This window comes from Danio rerio, chromosome 23 (genome assembly GCF_052040795.2).
Source record: "Danio rerio strain M-AB ecotype USA chromosome 23, GRCz13ab, whole genome shotgun sequence".
NCBI lineage: Eukaryota > Metazoa > Chordata > Actinopteri > Cypriniformes > Danionidae > Danio > Danio rerio.
In genome coordinates this window covers 27923048-27946500 of record NC_141043.1, presented here as the reverse complement: position 1 = coordinate 27946500, position 23453 = coordinate 27923048, and the positions used below count along the sequence as shown (strand labels likewise).

At 34.0% G+C, this 23453-nt stretch overlaps 1 protein-coding gene across 6 annotated transcripts in view; it reads left to right on the top strand.

The window, feature by feature from the left end:
- Positions 1-23453, top strand: part of syt6a (synaptotagmin VIa) — a 127571-nt gene that overhangs the window by 3446 nt on the left and 100672 nt on the right. For 2 of the 6 annotated variants that reach the window (XM_087307183.1, XM_087307178.1), the window contains exons 2-3: positions 8130-8265; positions 17527-17614. The exons of 1 other annotated variant lie outside the window; for it this stretch is intronic. The gene's annotated coding sequence lies outside the window, so the exon portion shown is untranslated. Of the gene's footprint in view, positions 1-6164; positions 6264-8129; positions 8266-17526; positions 17615-23453 lie in introns of all 6 variants that reach the window. 3 more of the 6 variants (XM_087307182.1, XM_087307179.1, XM_087307184.1) reach the window with 2 other exon arrangements.

Here is a 23453-nt window from a genome sequence, read left to right as displayed (position 1 = left end):
TCAATGTTTACCAAGGATTTACAACTTTGCTTTAGGTATACAGCCCCAAGCTTCCACATTAATCATAGCAAATTAATAAAAATGTCCACACCATAAAGTTTGAAATTAGTCATTTTTATAGTCGGATGATATACAAAGCTAGATTTGGGCACTGAAGCATAATGTTGCTGATCAACACTATGTTGGTGGACTACGTTTTGTTGTATTATCATTCTGCTGAGTATACAGTGAACAAACACCACAGTCAGAGCATAAATTATTGATAAAACTGTTAAATCAGAGTGTGGATGGAAATGCCAATATATTCTTGAACTGACTGAGGTGGAGATGGTTTAGAATATGATTTTGCACAGTCTTCGATGCACAGAAAACAAATCATAACACTGCACTCACAGTACTGTGTGTAAATGTGCACTTGCCAAAAATAACAATCAGGTTCAGTAAGTAGAAGCTAACATCTATTATTACACGGGTCTTTGGACAATCATGGAATTCAGTGGTCTGATATTTCCTAATATTCCCCGTCGTCCATGGCAACGGCGTTCGCTTATTGAGCCTGGTAATACTTTTATGTCCTGCAGATTTGATCGCTGTTGTTTCATGCACACACGATTTGTGCATCTTTTGTTTTTGTAAATTTTAATGGACTGCTTTTTTTTTTTGGCTTAAGATACAAGATAACATACTGTACATGCAATATAGTAATTGAAATCGTTTTAACTCACCAAAAATTAAGTAGCAGTAATAATTAGGTTACATTTTAAAGTATAATCAGTTTACAGTTTTATTAATTATGTGATCACTTCATGATTTACATTTCTTGAGCATATCAACAAAACTTGGGTTATGCAATGTTTAATACACTTTGTGCTGTTGTAAACAATGAAATGAAAGCATTTTTTTTGTGGGTTTCCTCTCGGTGCTCTGGTTTTCCCCACAGTCCAAAGACATTCGCTATAGGTGAATTAAATAATTAAATAAACTAAATTGCCTAAATTGTGTGTGTGTGTGTGTGTGTGTGTGTGTGTGTGTGTGTGTGTGTGTGTGTGTGTGTGTGTTTGTGTGTGTGAGAGAGAGTGCGTATGGTTGTTTTTTCCACAGTACTGGGTTGCAGCTGGAAGGGCATCCACTGCGTAAAATGTGCTGGAATAGTTGGTGGTTCATTTCACTGTGGTGAACCCTGATTAATATATTCTTAAGATTTATAAATACTATACGCTGAAACATGTTTAGTTTTTCTCAGTGGCTTTGGTGCGTTTCTCATAACACTGTTTACATTTGCACAACAGTTAATGCATTTCTCAAAACATTTAGTACAAACTGCAAAACCTAGTTGATAACATGTAAAAGCGTGTCACTTGCTTAAAAAGGAGAACTCATTCCTCAAAAGCAAGTATTGATGTCAATGAAAGTGTCAGTGTCATCAAGATGAAAAATCCTGACATTGTTTATGAACAATATAGTCAAATGGCTTTGTCATGTTTTCATTATGACAGTTTACTCTGTTCATTTTTTCCAATGCAAAAATCAGATTTTGGTGACAAATGCTCAAGACGGCATTAAATACTATTTGCACAGCCATTTGAAAACTACAGTAAAGTTAGACATCACTGCATTTAGTGAGTTACTGAGTACAAGACACTGAATATGTATGTTTCACATGTTTACTGCATTTGCTCTTTGCAATTCTAGTTTATTTACAGCATTGTGCAAAAGAATAAGTACACCCTTATTTACAGCAAACATAAACTTTCTTTGGGTAGAGCTGTGCAAAACTGTAAACAATATTGCAGTACATATTGTAACTAAACCTACAACATTCATAGGTCTGTAAATCCTTCATGAAATTGTTGATTTTAGAAGACATTTTTAGGAAAATAGAATATAATTATTTTTTTTTATAAAATTAGCTTGACAGATTTTGACAACTAGTTCAAAAATTTTGTATGTATGACTGAAGAAATAAAATGAATACTATTATTTATATATGTAATGATTATTCAGCATACACAAGTTTAGTTAATTTTGACTGACATGACATACGCATGATAATGTTATAAAACAGCAGAGATGCATGAAAGAAATTGATGCATGTCCAAAAGCGTTTGAAATTTGGAATCAGGAATGAGAAACTGCTACTATGATGTGCACAAATGACTAAATGTTTTGAGAAATGCTCTAAAGTTACTAAAAAAAAGGTAATTAATTAGCCTAGAGACCAACATGGCAATAAACTAAAAGAACAGTTTACTCAAAAACAATTAAAACGTTTTCTGTGAACAATCCCTTTGAACAAAAATATACATACATAATTAAATGTCTAAATGTTACATTTCAGCATCAAACCTAACCAAAATTCAACATTTTGTATGCGTAAAAAACATTTAGTACAATAAGATCAAGCTAAAAATTCAGATGGTAATGTCTGAATGTATCAGACAGGGTGAAGGGGTTAATACATTCTAACCTGCACTCATAAATCTCCAGGGAAACGTTTATCATCAGCTGATGCTGAAGGGTGTTGCTTAGAATTCAAGAGGACTTCTGAGGATGTCTTAGCTTTTCTTAGAAGTGCAAGACAAGAACTGTGGTATTTCTCAGCTTTTCTTTTTCTTTCACTGAATTGTATATGTCCTCTATTTATCCTTATATATTATTTAATTTACATACCTTATATATTTATCCTGTATTTGTGGAATTCATCTATTTTTATTATTACTTTTACCTTAAGTGTGTTTTTGTTGTTGTAAATGTCTCGTTTGGGATGCAGGGTATTTGCAATTAAATGTTTATGGTATAAATATATATAAAATGGAATTGGTCAAATAATATTACACTATCACAGTAGTTCATACTAGATCAATGCAAAGATATACCCACGGATCTTAATTGTAATCTTAACAATATTTGTTGAAGTATTGGCCATATTATGTCACTAGAAGAGAACTTATGTCAGTTTGTGTTATGATGATGTTTATGTATTAGTACTGAGTCTTTCTGTTTGATACATATAAAAAGACAATGCATGTGTGGTGCTTGAAATTCTGCCTCTATACAAGTCATCTAGATTTAACAAATTACTATTGATTCTTAAATCCCAAGTCTTTTAGTCTTTCCTACTTCTCTTGCATGAAACCTAACCCACCCCACCTTCAATTCAATATTTTGCTTACAAAGAAGATACATTTTTAGATCATATTAACTTTAGACAACTCGAGTCGGATTTTATATAGATTAAAAAAGTATTTTAAAATGTATATTTTGTAAGATCCAGAATACATTTTTGGTGTAAGATTCAGTTTAATTTGTAAATTTGTAATACAATTTGTTATATTTTTGATAACTAAATGTTTTTGTTGTGCTTTTTTAATATGACAGAATCAAAAAGCTCATTAAATGCCATCACATCTTTTTTTATTTGTTATTGGATCAAGTTATGAAAATAAAATAGCAATACAAATGGATGAATGTTTTGTATTTGGTCTATATTAAGGGCTGGAAAAATATGGGATTATGTTATTAAGTTTTGTGACAACGATATTTGATATAACATTTCCCTGGAAAATATGCAGTTTTTATTGGATTATGTTTTTAAATAATTTATTTATGTAATGATCTTTAAGTAAACAGGTAAAGATATATTTCAGTTCTAATTAATTATAATTCAGATATAAAAAAAACTGTCAATGTGAAAACAATTAGTCTTTAAACCATATGAATGAGTAAAAACCTCAGCAGGTTTTCTGACTCTGGTTGTTGTCATTTTCCTCTCTGTACTCGACTCCAACCTTAAGTATATATTTTAATTTCTGGGTCGCTTTTGGGCCACTCCAGCCAGTAGCAGAAGAGCAGCTATTGAGGAGGCGGGGCTAAAGATAGTAAGGCCCCATCTGTTTGGTAAAATTTAGAATACTGTTATTGTGATGATGATAATTGTGCTGCTCCTGTATTATATTTAGTATATAACGATTCTCTTCAGTGGATTCAGATTTCATGATCAGATTTCTGTGCTTAGAGTGAAAATCACAAATAAAATTGTACAATTGCAAATTTGCCAGCCACATTATTATAATGCTGATATCATTGAAAATCCAAAACTTTTTTTGAAAGTTTGTTGATTTTCTAGTGGTACAAACCATTAGTGATAAAAACATCTCATTATTTAGACCATTAGATAATTTGCTCTAAGTTTTCTATTAAATCTCCATTTGTCAGTGTTTTATTCTCATATTCACACACAATTAGCTATTCAGGCCTGAGGTTTGTACTATACTTGAAATGGAAAGAGCACAGTTGGCTTTTTTAATTTAGGTAGAGGCTGGACTATTCATTTTTTATGCGGATATTCTGGCTTGGAACATGTAGTTTGCTGTTATCCTGCTTAGGCTGTGTGTCAGTTAAAAAAAGGACCAGCTGCTTTTATCTTTGGTTAAAAAAAAACATTCACTTCACAGCTGCCTTTCACCTTGAAGCTGAATGTCAATGTGCTTGTTTAGGTTGGTCTTTCAGTATTGTTTTAAATCCGTTCGTGGCCACTATGTATCTTTTCAGAGAGTTTTTTTCTTCGCCTCACTGTGACAAAAGATCATACATTTGTGCTGTCTGGTCTTTGACACACTCTTATTTGTACCGTCTCCTCGTGGATAGTAGAAATAGATTTTTTTTAAGCTCATATATTGAGAAACTCTTTGTCTCAAAAACCCACTTCAAAACCAAAAAATAGCATATATATATATATATATATATATATATATATATATATATATATATATATATATATATATATATATATATATATATATATATATATATATATATATATATATATTCAAATACTCCAATTTGAATGATCAGTAGTATAGGATTAGTACAGTTTATTATTTTTTTTAAAGAAGTCTCAATACTACATCTATTTTTATATTTTATGTTAAATATTATTACAATACTGTTTTAAACATTACAACATTATTATTCTTCATTGTCACATTAGGCTGATTTGCTGCTCAAGAAACATTTATTACTATTATAATTCTTATTTTTGCTTTGTTGTGATGCAAATTATTTTTTATGATTTTTTTATTAGCAGAAAGTTTTAAATTATATTTATTTCAACATGTCACCTGTTTCTGGCATAATAGTTAAATTAAAATAATTAAAAACTATCATTAATTTAACTAAACATATTTCTGCTTCTACAGTATGCCTTCTGTGAATTGTAAGTGGCTTTTGATAAATTTGTTCTTTTCCCCCTTCTTTTTTGACTCTTTTGCACTGTTGTTCCAGTTTTCCCTTCTGTTGTTCTTCTAAATTACAGGTTGGAGTATTGTGCTTGACAGGCATCAATTTTCTTTCCTTTCGTGCAGAGAGAATGTGTCACAGCATAATACAAATATAAATACATAAAATGAAAAGTTTTGATTGTCTGACTACTTTAATTACATATAATTTAGATATTTTTCAATTGCAGTCTCCTTAATTACAGTTGGGAAAGATCCTGACGCTATTCTTTACGTAACAATTTAGCAAACACCTGACAGAAGTATGTTCCATAAATGGCTAAAACACATTTATTCAACTGATATCGAATTTCAGCAAGTTCAGAGAGTGTTTCAGGCCAATTAGTCAGAGAATCAACTTCTATCAGTGCAGCGGGAGGAAATTAATGAGCCACAGTTCACCCGTTTGAGTCATTTTACTGAATTTTGCATAAAATGGCTTCTAGATATTGTCTAGTGTCTGTGATGAATACAAACCTTCTGTAATAGCACCCTATAATTAGTCTTTTATCATTAGGACATTTGCCATTGCCTCTTTAGCTCATTTGGTTGTTATTGTCATCAACCCATGTGAGTCTTTAAATAACACAATGGATTCTCACTGAGGGTGCTATTCATCACTCGAATTCAATTATCCTGCTATTTTCTGCAATTTCTGAAACCCTCAAGTTGTATCAGCTCTTGTGGTTATTATATGTATTTCTGAGACTGATAAAAGGTGTTAAGGAATGGTTAACCCCAAATCTTTCATTTGTTCATCATTTGTTTACCCTCGTCTTTCTATTTTTGTGTGTGTGTGCATGTGTGTGTGTGTGTGTGTGTGTGTGTGTGCGTGCGTGCGTGCGTGCGTGTGTGCGTGTGTGTGTGTGTGTTGCTACACTTTTCCAGTCTCATGTGGAAATACAACTAGAACCATACCTGACTGTTCTTAGAACCATTCGGCACAATAACGGAAAAGTCTTAATGACAACATTGACTTCTATTCAGGTCCTGTTACATTTTGTCACACACATACAGTTGTCAGAAGAATACAGAATTATTAGCCCCCCTTTGAATTACATTTAAAAAAAATATTCTTCCAAATGTTTAACAGAGCAAGGAAATTTTCACTGTACGTCTGATAATATTTTTCTTTTAGAGAAAGTCTTGTTTGTTTTATTTTGGCTAGAATAAAAGCAGTTAAAAAAATTTTAATTAACCATTTTTTGGTCGTAATTATTAGCCTGTTTTAGCTATACTTTTTCGATAGTCTACAGAACAAACCACTGTTATACAATAACTTGCCTAATTACCCTATTATTATCATTTTTACAATAGCATTGCTTTAATAGGAGATTAACTTCCCATGTAGTTCCCATGTGTAGTTCACTGGTGATCTGAGAGACTTTTAGCCTGGAGAGCGGCTACTATGCATATTTTTAAATACATGGCAATAATTATTTTTTAAATGTAATTGGTTTTGTAATAAAAAGGTTTTGTTGAATAAAAAGAGCATATACAGCTATATTTTGTATTTTGTATGTTTTTACATTTTATTTAACATTTGTGGATAAGAAATAATATATATATATATATATATATATATATATATATATATATATATATATATATATATATATATATATATATATATATATATATATATATATATTTGGTGTGGTCAGAGATAAATTTGGTAAATCCTTAATTTTGAGCCCTGAAAAAGTCCTGTGAAATAAAAACAAATTGCAATGGGACACCATGAAACCACAACCCATTTGCTCATGCACATTAAGCAAGTTCATACACAAAAAAGTGAAACTATTGAGGTTTGTGGACATAACACAAAGTCTAAATCAAGTAATTTTAGCATGCCAAAGTCAAATTTATGCATATAAAATATATTTTCCCAACAACAAAATTGTGGCTAGTGAAAATGGTGAGTGGCTAGTAATGTTGGAAATCTACTAGCCACAGTGGCTGGTGCTCAAAAAAGTTAATGTCAAGCCCTGTTTATAACTATTTTAGTCTAAATTGTGCTGTTTTTGTTACTGTTTAAATTCAATTGAGACCGTGCTTTCAGTCCTCTTTTCAAAAGTGGCGGAGCTGCAATTGCGAATCTTCAGCATGGCTGAAGATTCAAAACTCTAACAGTGGGTTGCTTCTTACTCAGGGCTTTTCATTCTAATGAGGGAGAGATTGTCACTTAGGGGCGGGGCTTTCTTCTCTTATGACATGCAATCAGTTTTTCTGCTGACAGTTTTCAAGTGTGATTATAAAAATAGAATTTCTTATTTTTTTTACAATTAGATGCTTGCTATATTCACACACTTTTGCCTCACAACTTTGTTTAAACCATTTACAAAAGTGATTTTTGCATAATAGATCTCTTTTTAGGGTGTTCTTCATTCTTTTAATCAACTGAATGGACTCCACTTTTACATTCGTTACATATAAACACTGCTGTCTTTTGGGATGCATGTGCTCTAGTCAATAAATATACTTCATCTCTCTCTCTCTCTCTCTCTCTCTCTCTTTCTCTTTCTCTCTCTCTCTCAGCTCTTTCTGTAATGCATGGCAGAATAAGAAATAAACATCATTTGCAAGACTCCAACTGACTGACTCCAAGTTCAGTCTCCGCATTTTCAGCTGAAGTGAATTCCCCTAGTGTGTCCCATCATTTGTGAAATGAGACGGAAATAATTTATCTTGTGTTTCAGTCACATTAGGACCACTAGCACTTTCCTTTCCTTCCCTCGTGTAAGAAATGTATTTATTGCCCACATCTTGAATTTGTCACAGATGCATTATAGGTTGCATTAGGAGGAAGGCTGTTTGCATTTATCAGAATCTGTTCTTTTATTTACACTTCAGGGCGAGGGAACAATGACCTGCACAGAGTGTCCAGGACTCAACACACATTCATCCATCCATTTAGCCTTTATCCACTGTTATCAATCATCCTGTCGGCAATGGAGGAAAGGCCAGCACAGCATTACTCATTACTGTAGTAAGTGAATGACTCTCAGGTCAGAAGTAAAGAGAACGTTGGGAACACTAGGATCGGATTAACTTTGATTAATTAACTTTCTACTTTTTAAAATATATAAATATAAAAAATTGGACCACAATCTACAACCCAGACAAGGTGTTTTTTTTTCAAACTACTAAACTAAACTAATTGCAGAGTTAATTTTTTTACATTAAAAGTTGTCAGAAGCAGAGTGGTCAGAGAGATCTAGTACCCATAATGCAATTCAAATGCATAAATAAATGTTAAATACCACACTTAGAACCTACTCACACTATGCCCTCCGTACCGTGCCCAGGCCCGTTTCCCGGATCATTTGAGAAGTGTGAGTGCGCTGAATCGGGCTCAAGCACGGTTCACTTGGCCGGCCCTGGCCCGGTTGGAAGAGGTGAGCCTGAGCGCGGTTCACTTGGGCTTTGGCGCGGTACGCTTGTGTGTGAGTGCAAAACGCGCCAAAGCCCGAAACTGAAAGCGAGACGTGACTTTTAAGGGACTGTTTGATATGGATTTATTAGTAATTCTTACTGTTCAGTGAACGCAAACTGCTGTAGTTTATTAAAGGCGCAAACCCCTCACTACATGACAGCTGCGCACCTTCAGCAGACCTCCTCATTCCTGCAGCACGAGAGCTTTATGATTGTTTATGAGCGCCAAAAGTGGCGGATCTGTTCGGCGAAATATCTGACTGTGTGTCATCGCATCCCTAAGGACTGTTTTGTGAAATATTTGACTGCATTTCACTGCATATCAAATGACTGAAACAATATAACATGAGCAATCTCCACTGTACTGAGCGAGAGCGCTCACAGCGCAGCATCGATGACGTAAGCGTGCCCAGGCCCGATTGTGGTGTGAGTGCGGGCCGTCGGGGGAGACATGAGGGGGGACAAGCGTGCTTTGGCCCGGTTCGAGGCAACTGTACATAGTGTGAGTATGGCCTTACATTAAGGGCCTACTCACACTATGCTATCCGAACCGTGCCCGGGCCCGTTTCACGGATCGTTTGAGAATTGAGAGTGCGGTGAATTGGGTTCACTGTTCACTTGGCTGGCCCTGGCCCGGTTGGAAGAGGTGGGCCTGAGCGCGGTTCACTTGGGCTTTGGTGCGGTATGTTTGTAGTGTGAGTGCAAAACGCGCCAAAGCCTGAAACTGAAAGCGAGACGTGACTTTTAAGGGACTCTTTCAAATAGATTCATTAATCATTCTTACTGTTCAATGAACGCAAACTGACGTAGTTCATTAATTACGCAGACACCTCACTGCACGACAGCTGCGCACCTTCAGCAGACCTCCTCATTCCTGCAGCAGCAACAGCATGAGGGCTTTATGATTGTTTATGAGTGCCAAAAGTGGCGGATCTGTTCAGCGAAATATCTGACTGCGTGTCGCCGCATCCATAAGGACTGTTTGGCGAAATATTTGACGCATGTCACTGACATGTATAAAGGAAAAGTAAGGAAATGTAATTCTAGTTGAGTACTTAATAAATGAGGCTACACGATGGCTTGGTGGTTAGCACTGTCGCCTATCAGCAAGAAGGTCGCTGGTTTGAGCCCCGGCTGGGTCAGTTGGCATTTCTGTGTGGAGTTTGCATGTTCTCCCTGTGTTTGTGTGGGTTTCCTCTGGGTGCTCCGGTTTCCTTCACAGTCCAAAGACATGCGCTGTAAGTGAATTGAATAAACTAAATTGGCTGTAGTGTGTGTTTTAGTGTGCGTGTGTGTGTGTATGGATGTTTCCCCTTACTGGGTTGCAGCTGGAAGCGCTGTTAAAAACATATGCTGGATAAGTTGGCGGTTCATTCTGCTATGGCAACCCCTGGCGAATAAAGGGACTAAGCCGAAGGAAAATTAACTAATACTTGGGTTAATACTTGAATACAGTTTAATTCATTGTCTATTCAAATTCCATTTTTCCATATTTACACCTGTCAAAAGTGCATTTAACAATTGTTTTTCTTTTTTAAAACAGTATATTGTATAGTAATTTTTTAAAAAACATTAACATTTTTATTTAGCAATGAATTTGTTTGAACAAAAAAAGATTAAGAATTAAATTAGCAGCTTGATGTTGAACTGTTAACCTATATAGTTAAAATAAGTTTATAAATTACATAAATAAATATAACATATTTTATAGATGTGGTTCATACTGTGTTGATCAAATAAAAACAGTGTTCTTTGTGAACATAAGCATAACACGCCAAAACAGAAAAAGAAATCTTAGTGTATGCTGAAAAACATATTTGGGTTTAGTTCATTGGTCACAGATGGTAAAACTTGAAAAAATAAATCTCAGTAGACCAATAATCAAAATCAAATCTGTGTACATTGTAAAAAAACAGTTCGGTATTTAATGATTTATTTCCCTATTTATTTGTGGTTTTGACTTTGTAGGATTTTGATATCTCTGTCAACTTGATGAAAATTCTACTTGAGATTTTATCAATGTAATAATAATAATAATTCCTTACATTTTTCTGGACACTTTACACAATGGGGGAATCTCCTCATCCACCACTAGTGTGCAGCATCCACCTGGATGATCCGATGGCAGCCATATTGCGCCAGACCGCACAGCACACACCAGCTGATTGGTGAAGACAGAATGATGAAGCCAAATTTGATATGGGGATGATTAGGAGGCCATTATGGACTGATGCCAGTAGGCAAATTTGGCCAGGATGCTGAGATTAAACCCCTACTCTTTTTCTAAGGACATCCTGGGATGTTTAATGACCACATGTTTAATGTCCCATCCCATTCACTGAGCAGTACAGAGTCCTCGTCAATATACTAAGCCATTAGGACCCACATAGATCAAAGGTTGAGCGCCCCCCGCTGGCTTCACTAACAGCAATTTCAGCACCACTTCCCATGTGGTCTGCCATCCAGGTACTGACCGGGCACAGCCCTGCTTAGCTTAATTTAATAATTTATAAAATATAAAGTGACAATTACTAAAGTTTTAGATGTTTGAAACAAAATATTGTATAGTAAATAATATATAGAGAATCAATTCTGTAAAATAACAGAAAAAGTACTGGTGCTTATTATCAGATTTTTGTACCGCATGTTAATAACACCAAACCAGACATTGCATCATACTAATTGCTATTAAAAATATCAATATAAGCTGATTTTTCAGACTTTCCAATACAATTCAGACTTTTCAACACACAATACAATTAAAAACTATTAATCAATAATAATAATAATAATAAAACATGAATCACAAAATATGGAAAGTTGTTAAATTAGGAATTATTTACACTGTAGAGGCACACTTGGATTAATGTTTATTTATTTCAGCAACATTTCTTACTATAAAGCAGAAAGCAAAAGTTTTGAGACTTCCATCTATAATTGTTCTTTTGTCACTGGCTTCATCATGGACTGAAAACGTTTTGATACAATGGATTCCTAACATGCTAAAACTGTTAATCTAATGGCTTTGTTCACATACTGTTGCATTATTATAGAATACTTTGACAACAAATTATCCTCGCATATGACCTCTAAACAGAGGGAAACGGCATTAAATTTATGACTGTATGTCTGAGAGTGCCTATTATCTTATCTAAGTGTTTCTGTCTGCCAGCTATTTTCAGACCCTCAATTTAGCATGAACTGTGACCTATAAAGCTATAACAGCTGAGTGTGGAACTATAGTTCATGCAGAAAGTGCCACAACAAATAAAGTGATACTTTTAATGTTAAACCATTACATGCAGTACATTACCATTCAGTGTTTAGGATCAGTAACTTCATCAAGACTATTCATCTAAAATACTTTCATCTAAAATACAGAAATATTATAAACATAGTTTTATAATTTTAGATATGCTTTTTTACATGCTTTAACATTTAATTTATTTCTAAGACGCAAAGCTGAATTTTAAGCCATTGTAACTACAATATTTAGTATAAAATGATGCTTTACAAATATTATACTAATTTGGTGTTTTTGTGTGAAATTGTGATGTTTCATTCTGTATTCTTTGATAAATGGAGAGTTTTAAAGAAGAGCATGTTATCTGAAATTGAATTGTTTTATGTTTTAATGATAAATGTCTTCCAAAAAAGTATTAATTTGTGGGGCTGGGCAATATGAAACATCTTAAATAAATGATCTCATATACTGATAACAATATATCATGACATGATACAATTTTTGTAAATTTAATCAATAAAAATAGTTTGTATATATTTGACTCTTTTTAAAAAAAAATTTGAGGTATCAGATATGTACTCATTCTGTCACAATCATCAACGATCTAAGCCCATGCAAATTGCTGGAAAACATTCTCTATCACCTGAATTACAATTCAGCCACAGAACTGCACTACATTTCCCATAAGGCATCACACACACACACACAGGTGTAGCCCACGAAGACTGATTAGTTGGACTGTATATACATTTTTTGTTCATTGTTAAGTCTTGTTCACTTGTAAAATTACCAAGCAATTCCTGCCTTGCTTTGCCCTGCCTTGCCTTGTTGATTGTTTATGACAGTGGTGCTCAACCCTGTTCCTGGAGATCTATCTTCCTCAGATTTCAGTTGCATCTAGAGATGCAACGATTATAGATTTTGGTTGTACTGAGGAATAATAAGGGTTTTACGGTTATCACGATTATTATGCATTCATTAAATTCAAAACACTTCTAGCTTAGAAAATCACATGAAGAATTTTTATATTTTAAAGTGTTATTTACAGTAACCAAATTACACAGCACAAGATAATAATAACAAAAACAATGGTCTATTTTTATTTGGACATAAAAATAAGTGAAAACAGTTGTTGACACTTAAACAAAAGTAATAATTATACACTAACAATTAATAAATAAAAATAAGAATAAATGAAAAAATTGTATTGCCTACATATTAGCTAAGTATTTTCCTTTTAAAAAGTATTCAATGCAGCTGAAAGGCACTTTTGGTTAATTATTACAAAATTGTTTCGTGTTTTCATCTTACAAGTATTAAGCTGATCGTTCAGTCCTTGTCAAGTGATTCGTGGTGCACTTGCGGTATTCTTTAATGTTTAGATGCTTTCAATTAGTTGTGCTTGGAAAGTGCAAGGACTTTGCTCCACATGCATTTCAAACAATGAACGTGTGCATCCAAAAGACGCATTATGTGAATGGCCTTTAGTTTATATCCTCAGCCATAGTTAATCTTTTTGCGTACGTTTTAGCCTCGGTGTGCAAGCTTGTAACTTTAAACTATAGTGCACAGTTGACGTAACTTTCTTAGTTGTGACAGTTTTGTTGGGTGCAGAAACACGGTGTTGAAGCCTTTACGATTAATTAACCGTGACAAATTAAGGCGTGGTTAATAGGGAAAATGGTTAATCGTTGCATCCCATATTAAACACACCTACCTGTAATTATCAAGTGCTGTACAGGTCCTATTTAATTGGTTCAGGCGTGTTTGGTCAGGGTTACAGCTGAACTTAGGAAGGTAGGTCTCCAGGAACAGGGTTGAGCTCTGGTTTATGCTGTTTGCTGCCTGCACCAAGCTCTTTGCCTGTGTCCACCACTACACTTATGGATAACCCCATGATACTGTTTGCACCTGTTTTGACCATTGCCTGTTTGACCAAGTTGTAAATGAACTGCATTTAGACCCTCAACTCTGTTAACCTGAGTTGTTACACATTCATATGAGATCATATTTCTCACTTTATTTGGAATTTCACGGAAAATGTTTGATTTAAAAAAGGAAATATAAAATTAATATTGATAAAATATAAAACACTTTTCAAAAACTTCAAGACAAAAAAATAAAAAATGTTGCTAAATAAAAAAGACTGGAACTTCATGTTTTGGTCTGCATCCCCATAATGGCCATAATGAAATAATGTGCTGATGAACTGTGAAAACGTTTTAACGTAAAACATATATTTTGTGACGCCAAAAAGAAAAAATAAACTAAAAAAAGAGCATGAAATGAAAAGATAGACATTTCATTGCTATACATATTGTCATATTACACAGACGCAATCTTAAGAATATAGATTGTTTAGTCAGCTGTCTTTATTCCGCTCCTGCCTGAATGGTCCATCTCTTATTTCCCATCACTATTTGGTATTTTCTCAGCATGTGCCTGTGCACTCAAGGATGAAACTCTCCTGTCAGCTTGTGAAATTCAGTACAACCCAATCCAAAGCCTTTCAATTCAAAGCCTAAAAATGTATGAAACAAAAAAAAAGTGTTTGAGACATCGAGGTGGGCCATATCAGAAGATAGTTGAGCGACTCCTTGAGATGAGCGCAACAATGCTTGACTGCATTTTGGCAAAGGCAAAATAACAAGACATCACACCCCAGGAGACTTTGAGAACCACATGTCCCTTACGGGCTGAAGAGCAGCTTAGCCTCACCCTCTAGTGGACCCTTCAATTAGTCGCCCCATCAGAGGACAGCTAAACAGCTGTGCCATTAAAATGGAGCCTCGGTGGGCAGAGAATCAAGTCAACTGATCATTACCAGAAATAAAAAGTGTCTGCGCTGAGGCTTCACATGGACTGAAGCTCTTTGAAGATGCTTCTGATTTGGGAACATTTGCGGATAAAAGATTCAATTTGGGCTCTCAGTCACTCAGCCTGAGAATTAGGTGGCTGCTATTTCTTGTTTTTCAAACGGATTTAAATTCGACTGACTTTGTGAATCAGGAGGAGCAGGGCTGTAACTGCTGTAGACATTGAGGGAGACAAGATACATTTATAATAAGAAATGCATTATAGTGCATTGTAATATGGTTTTTACATACCTAGTTAAAGTGGACCCACAGGATTATTGCTTTATAATTTTTTTAAGCTAAAAACCACTATATGTTTGCAGCTTTTCAATAAGGAGTTAATGTTATGTATAGGGGAAATAAGTATTGAACACATCACAATTTTTCTAATTTAATAATAGGACTGCACAATATATTGTTTCAGCACTGATATCGCAACGTAATCATTCACAAAAGTCACATTGCAGGATATGGAATGTTGAGTCAGTATAATAGTTTATCCTTTGGATTTGAGGCCTGCAAATGTATTATGATTTTAAAAGCATTTAGCCTTAAGAAATTGTACCACTTGTAACTACCATAATGATTCATTTTATTTTTTTATTTACTTGACCTGGATACTGAATACAGGCTCAGCAAAATTATAAAACCATCTTTATTTATTTATTGATAAAAACACCCTCTTTATTTCAATTGTGTATATATACAGTTGAAGTCAGAATTATTAGCCCCTTTTTGAATTTTTTTTCTTTTTTAAATATTTCCCTGATGATGTTTAACAAAGCAAGAACATTTTCACAGCATGCCAAATAATATTTTTTTTCGTCTGGAGAAAGTATTATTTGTTTGATTTCGGCTAGAATAAAAGCAATTAAAGATAAAATAAATTAGTTATTAGAAATGAGTTATTAAAATGAAAAAATCTCTCCATTGAACAGAAATGGGGGGGTGGGGTGGTGGTTAATGGGCGGGGTGGGGGCGAGATCTAATAATTCAGGGGGGCTAATAATTCTGACTTAAACTGTATATATTTATTAAGTTATATAGGCTTGTAGATTGTTTATTTTATGCAGATGCACTCCCATACAAAATCATCAAATGTACTTATATAGCAGAATAACATTTTTTTTTTTTTGAAAAAACATTAGATTTTTCCAATATCATGCAGCCCTAGTTGTTAACAAGCCATATATGCAAATAAAAAACGAATTGATTTACAAATTAAGTTTTGTGAAATAAAATGAAATGACACAGCAAAGAAATATTGAACACATGAAGAAAGTCAGTGAACGCCCAGACAGAAGCTGAAGTCTGCAGTAGACATTAGTCATTAGTCTTCTAGACAGTAGTCATTCCATTGTTATTACACATAATTACATTTTCATATTTTTATTTATTTTTATTTTTTACCAAAACATGGTTTAATTCCATGTAATCATTTTTTTTGAGATATATTACTCTCAGGAAAAAACATGATGTGTTCAATGCTTATTTCCTCCACTGTAAAATCAAATTCTGAGTGCTACCATGCATCATTTATCATTTAGTTTAGTTGTAATATTTGTATTAACCTTGAATGGAACTTATTTTCTTTAGATTTATAATTCATTATTGCTTCGATACAGTCACATTTGATACAAAAAATAACTTACCAAAACTGTGCTGTTTTTAGAATCCTTTTTAAATGTATTTCTTTTGTGGAAAAACACTCTATTTCTGCTTTATGTAAAATGCGCAATATGCATTGATTGTTTAATTTAACAATATGCCATAACAATTGAGCTGTTGTGGTATAAAAATTACTAGTCACTTCAGCAATCTGTGCCAGTGTATAGACTGATTTCTGACACTTTATAGGGCCTGAAAACGCTACTATTAAAATATTTCCAGTAATAAATATGATTTTAAGCCAGAAGAAAAAATTAAAAATACCTAATTGATGGTATTGATGCCACTTTAGTTTAGATCATATTTCATGCAATTAACTATGAGCTTACTACCTACCTAATATTAAGATATTGTATATATGTACATTGTAATATATATAACTGTTAATATTTTTAAAGAATGATCTTATTATGCATCCCTAATCCTACAAAATACCTAAACCTAACTTCTATCTTGCTAACTAATTAATAAGCAGCTAATTAGTAGTTTAATAAGCTAGTAGTGTTAGTTAATTGTCTGCTAATATCATAAATTTTGACTTAAAATAAAGTGTTACCGGCTCTTCTAATGGCATTTGAAGATAGCATAACAACACTCATCAATATCAAAGTATTTCAATGTTCAAAATGTTCAAAACAAATCTTTTGTGTGAATAACTTTAATAAAATACAAACCAGCTCTTCCCTGCAATAATCAACACATCGCTGCAACTGTATTTCAGATAAAGTATGATTTTCAAAATGCTAAAACTTGCTAAAAAGTTTTTATTATTACAGTATCCTAAATATATGGTATCTCAATTACAGCATGTTGATTATATGGATGTACTAGTGCCTTATTTCCTGTCAGTGCTGTTAAAGTGAAGACATTCAATTACATCCTATCTCCTAAAGCAATCTCCACATCTTTTCTCATGTAATTCACTTTCATGATGAGGTTTCTCTCTCTCTCTCTCACCCACAAAACTTCACACTCCATTTGAACTCTGACTCTGCTTTCGGTCTTTATTATAGTGTCGCTCACTCTCAGATCACTTCTCTGCTTGCAGCACTCTGAAACTTCACTGGGGAAGAAGAAAGAAACGGCCTGGCGCAAAGTCAAAGGTGCATGTCATCAAGTCTTCTCATGCACTGAAGGTAAAAAAAAAAAAGTCACACTGATGCTTTTAACTGCAGAGAGCTGCTGAAATGCCCCAATTATTCATTATTCTTTAACAGGTTGTAGGCCCTTTAGTTATCTTTAGTTATCGACACAAAGATTGTGACAAATATTTTTTACACAATGTGATTTTAAAATATTTTTTCACTGCATCTCAAAATGTGTATGGTGAATTTCAAACACTTTACCTCAAATAATGAACATTTATATATCATAAATCCACAAAATGAAATAATAGTTTCATTATTAAAATGATAAAATATATTTTTGTTAATTAAACAATATCACAGTTTGACTGAAATTATGCAGTGTATTACACTTACAACGGGGAAAATGAGTATTGAACGCATCATGTTTTTTCCTGGAAATAATCTTTCTAAAGAAGCTTTTAATATGGGATTGAACCAGATTTTTGTAAAAAAAATACAAATGTAAAAATAAAACAAAACAAAAAATATGAAAAATATGTTATGTGTAATAACATTGAAATGACACAAGGAGAAAGTACTAAACTACTGAAACATATTTAATACTTTATATAAAAGGCTTTTTTGGTGATGACAGCTTATGATGCCTCTTATATGGAAAATGAAGTTTTATGCATTTTTTTTTAAAGACAACAGTGTAAAAATCTTGATGGTTCTATGAGTCTTGACTATCAATTTGAGCTTTATTTCGTGTTTTCTATTGGAGTCAAGTCAGGTGATTGACTGGGCCATTCTACAGCTTAAATTTCTTTATCTAAAACGATTAGAGAGTTTGTTTTCTTGGCTGTTTTGGATCATTGTCTTGCTGAAATGTCCACCCTGGTTTCATCGTCATTATCCTAGTAATGTAGATGTCCGACTGAAGCAGCAAATATAACTGAATCTGAACTGAACTGAACTGAACTGAAGCAGCAAAATATAATATTAATTTACAATGATGAAGTGCAAAGGTTTGCTGAATAAATACTGAGAGATTTCAGCTGGTGTCTGGTCTTTCACTGCCATTGTGCACCCCCCTTTTATCATGTGTTCAACACTATTCCCCTGTGTCATTTAATTGTATTATGGTTAACTTGAATTGTAAACTAATTAGATTTATTTTCTTTGCATATATGGATTTCTTTGGTTGTTACCAACATCTGTTAAAAATTTAAAGTCAACAGCATCTTTAGGAAAAAATTTTCTGAGAAAAATAGTAACATGTTCAATACTTAATTACCCCGCTGTAGCTGCATGACAATGAGAGAACAATTGTTGAAAAGTATACTTTTCACTCAACTATATGATTTTTTTAAACTTTGTTTGTTTTATTTCTATAAGAGATTTTCGAAGATTAGATTGAAAGTGGATTTGGAACAAAAGCAGAGCAATAAAATATAAACTGCAATGAAAGAATGAAAGCAGGGTGAATAAAAAGATTTTAAAAAAAGTTTTAAGGTCATCTTTATACAGTATAATGAAAAAGCTTTTAATAAAATGTAACCATGTAAGCATACATAAGCATGCCACATCCGCTTATAAATATTTGTGTACTATGACTGTGACATATGAAATATTAGCATGACTTACGTTTCTGCTTAGTGAATATAATTGGCTCAGGTAGATTCAGTTTTCTGCACGACCTCTTTTCTCTGACATTTCTCACTGTTTCTGCTCTTTCTTTCTTCTGGCTGCTGGGAAACTGTATCTGGAGGTTATCTCTTGGCTTCTGAGTCTATTTTTGTATGTGACTGCAGTTAGTTTTGTGACCTTTTGCTAGATGTCATCAGAGTGTTTTACCCAGTGTATATGTGCAGTTGTGGTAAATGGCAGCATCTAGAACATTTCTCTGCCTTATACCATTCGTTCATCTCAATTTTGATTTCCTTCAAAGTTGTTTTTATTGTTCGGCTAAATGTAGTGATGCAATATAAATCATAATTGAATCTTACAGTCTTGCCTCAGTATTGATAACATTTATTAAAGGTTGTAAACTGAGCTCTTCCAGGGGCTTATGCATAAGAAAAAAATCAACCTACGAAACTTTCTGTACATTTACTAAAGAGGCGGACTGATTTCTAAATGGGTCATGAGGAACTGCACTGTTCTCGGAGGTCCACTTCAATGTTATCAGGATTTTTACATTCAAAAAGCATCATAATTTAAAAGAAGATCTTTAGTAAACTTCATTAAAGCTAAGTTTATCCATATATCCTAATGTTCGGCGTAGAATGAGGGTGATGGCAATTTTACATTGCCATTACACAGCATATTGTTGTCTTTGAAATTATCTATATCATTTTCTTTCTTGTCTCTGACATTATTTAAATATAGCATGTATCAATTGACAAATGAGAAATGTTGAAAGTCTGAAAGTTGTAGGATTTTCTTTTGCAGAACAATGACCTCTTGTGTCAAAGTGTCAAGGTGGGAGTTTAGATGTATTATGCTCAGACAATGCAATGATCAGTACTGTAAGTTTGCCATTTAAAGTACATTCAAATAAAGTTGCAGTAGTCTGATCTGTACATATACTGTATATAGTTTTTAGTCAAACTGGAATAACAGTGGCAGTTTATTTATCTCATCCATTTACATGAATCTTGAATTGCAGGGCTTGTGCAAACAATTCATGTTGCTGTTTTCTCGCATATGTTATTGTCCTTGTGTGTTAGAGAGAGGAATGAGCACAGCACATTTTTACATATTCTTCTAAACATTATTTTCAGCAGTGCAGATGACATCTGGATGCTTGTTATCAGTAAATCATTGCAAAGGTATTTCAAACTTTCTTTTTAATTATAAAGAACTTATAAGAAGGCCAATGTGAGTATATCAGGTCATTTAATCATATCACTTGTACATTTCATGTGCAGGAAATTGGACACAAGCGATAAGTTGCTGACTGCAGTTCACTTAATGGCCACCAAGTGTTGCAAAAAAAAAGGGTCTAAATTACACACATAGCCTCTTTTAAGTATTTCTAACCTGATCTCACAAAGAAACATAACTATCTTAGTGTCTAATTCATACAAATTTGTATTTCTTACGAGTTCAGTAAATGTTTTTTTAAAGGGGGCGTGGCACCAAACCTCACCCATAAATTCAACCATTGTTGGGGGATAAGCAAATCATAGTAAATTGTACATATGAGATGGTATGAATAAATATGAATTGGCCACACTGTAAAAAATAGTTTGTTATTTTATATTTTCCGGTAGATTTCTGTAATTTAACGGCTGTTATTTTACTTTTTTTTTCTGGGACCCCAGCTGCTGGAAAAAACCTGTAAAATAACAGATTTTTTTTATAGTGCACTAAATCAATAAGTTACTAATTGTCATGAGATAGCATTATATCAGATAATTATACCATGAATAAATTAAAAGTTATTTCAAGGGAAACTTTATATTGGCAGTAGCTTAGCCATGGTGTTTTTTTTTTCTTTTCTTACCATGACCATTTTGAAATTAAATCAAGCCGCTCTGGTGGGCCTGGAGACTGTGGTGAAAGTTGTATTTATCCCCACAGAAATAAATCTCCCGCCCCTGCATCTCAGCCAAACATCACATCATTCCACCTGGCTGCTTTCAAACATCGAGCGACTGCTATTAGACACAGCACAGCTGGAGAGAAAGCGGCTAACCAGGGCTCAGAAAAACCTTTATTTAGTATACTGATCTGAGAGCAGCTGCACAGACGTTGTTTCAATCATTGTGTGTGGCGTTTGAGAAAAGGCCAGCTGCTCTTAGGTCACTGTAAACTTTGTAAAAACTTTGCACTTTATTGTGTGCTTTGGTGCCATCGACTCTCTCTGACTCTGACTGACTGTTCAGTACCTGTAATTTCCCCGTCTGTCTCAGGCTTCAGTTACTAGGCTGAATTGGTGCAATTACAGTCATGGGCCAAATTAGGCGGGAGACAAGAAGAAAAGTTTTTCTGTACTAGTGAAAGTTTTTAAAACTTGCATTGGTGTTGTCTGGACATAAAACATCTTTCATTCTCATTTTAGCTTTTATAATAAAAAAAAATGGTTTAACAGTTGATATGACTTCTGATCTTTACCTGTTGTAACAATTGAGCATTGTTTTAGTTCAGACAGGACACATCTGTCAAGCTTGTATCAGCTGACAGTCTATTCGAGCTGTTTATGAAGCTGACATGTACTGATTTAGTTCCAACATCCATCTCAGCAGTCTGTTTAAATCATACCCAGTCTCCCTTCAATGCTTGGCTGCACGGCCATTCCACACTCCCTCCACCATCCCCAACTTCTCTTAGCTCATTTCTGATATCTGTTCCAAATATTAGCCCAAGGACATGGTAATCAGTCTCATGTCTCTGGTATTTACATTAACTTGTAGTTTATTATTTATGGATGATTTTGGGTTCTGTTCTTTTACCCCCATCGTGTTTGACTTTCTGGTTTGGCTGCTGTTCTCCCGACTCTGTCCATTCATGGCAGCATGGACAGACATGTGCATGGGTTTTGTCCCGTACAGGACCATTTCGCCAACACTAACTGCATGCTTACCATATCTATACTGTACATATTTGATGAGAGTGTTCCTGACTGAAATATGTTTAGGTTAACAATCCAGTCTTCCTTTTATTAGATTTGATTTGGTTTTTGATTCAGCACAAATTCAGAGCTGCATTATTCCATATATTTAATGGTTAAACAGTAAAATTGTATTCATTATTTATAACTCGGTGCAAACTAATGGACATGAACAATCTATTTTTTATATATACATACTGTAAATACACGCATGCATGCATATATTTGAGAAAATGCTTAATTATATGCGCAATATCACACTCGAAGCAGTCCGATATGGCTGTATATCGGCAGTAGTGGAAGGCATGCTTTTAGTGTCCCACCAGTGACAATATACAGCCTTATCGCACTGCTACTAGTGTGATAATCCATTTATACAACAGTTTGATGGCATAATCGTGTAAATAAAAAAATAAAATCAAACATGGAGCGTCTCAAAAAACCCTTTTGTATGAGGAACTACTTTCTTCTGCCATTCATTCACATCTGCAGCTGACGTCAGAACAGCAGAAACCGTTGCTCCGTTCACAAATGTTACTTTAGAACTAGTATTTGAATGATTCTCCTGCATTATGTAGAGTATAGTAGCGTCTACGTAATAACAAAACAGATGATTTTGCTTACATTTAAATATTATAAGGCTGAATGGCATGAAATGCCATCAGTCTAACTTACAATGATCTCCCAGTATTATTCGGGACAAGTTTAACACCGAATAAGCCAAAGCAAAGCAATCACTACTAAACTTAACAATACAGTCAAATCTATTTTCTCTGGAGTAAATAACAGATGACTGTGACCAAAATATTGTCTTTTTGATACAGCCATTTTACAGTAAGCTAAAATAAAGACACCCACCATACTTTGGAATTAGTAGTCAATAAAGGCGTGCTCATGACAGGCAATATGATGGCTGCCGACATGCTGACAGTCCCGAATTTATGAAATTTTCAAGTAGGCACTATCAATAAACTGCATAGTTGCAATCTAAACAACTGCATTCTCGACTTGAAAAGCCTCAAAAGTACATTATGTTGTTCAGCTGCTGCAATATTTGTCAAACTGTGTTGAGATGTTTAGCCTTCTTGATGGCGCTGGTGTGGGGCGAGTAGTACACAAGGGTGAAGAGGCTGTCAGAGTGCTGATATATCTCACGGCTATCAGCCAATCAGATTCAAGAACCAGACAGATCTGTTGTATAAATATAAATATATTCACAGTCAATCCTAAATTATTTAAACCCCCTTTACTGTATATGTAAATATTTTGGTGTTTTTATTTGTATTTTTT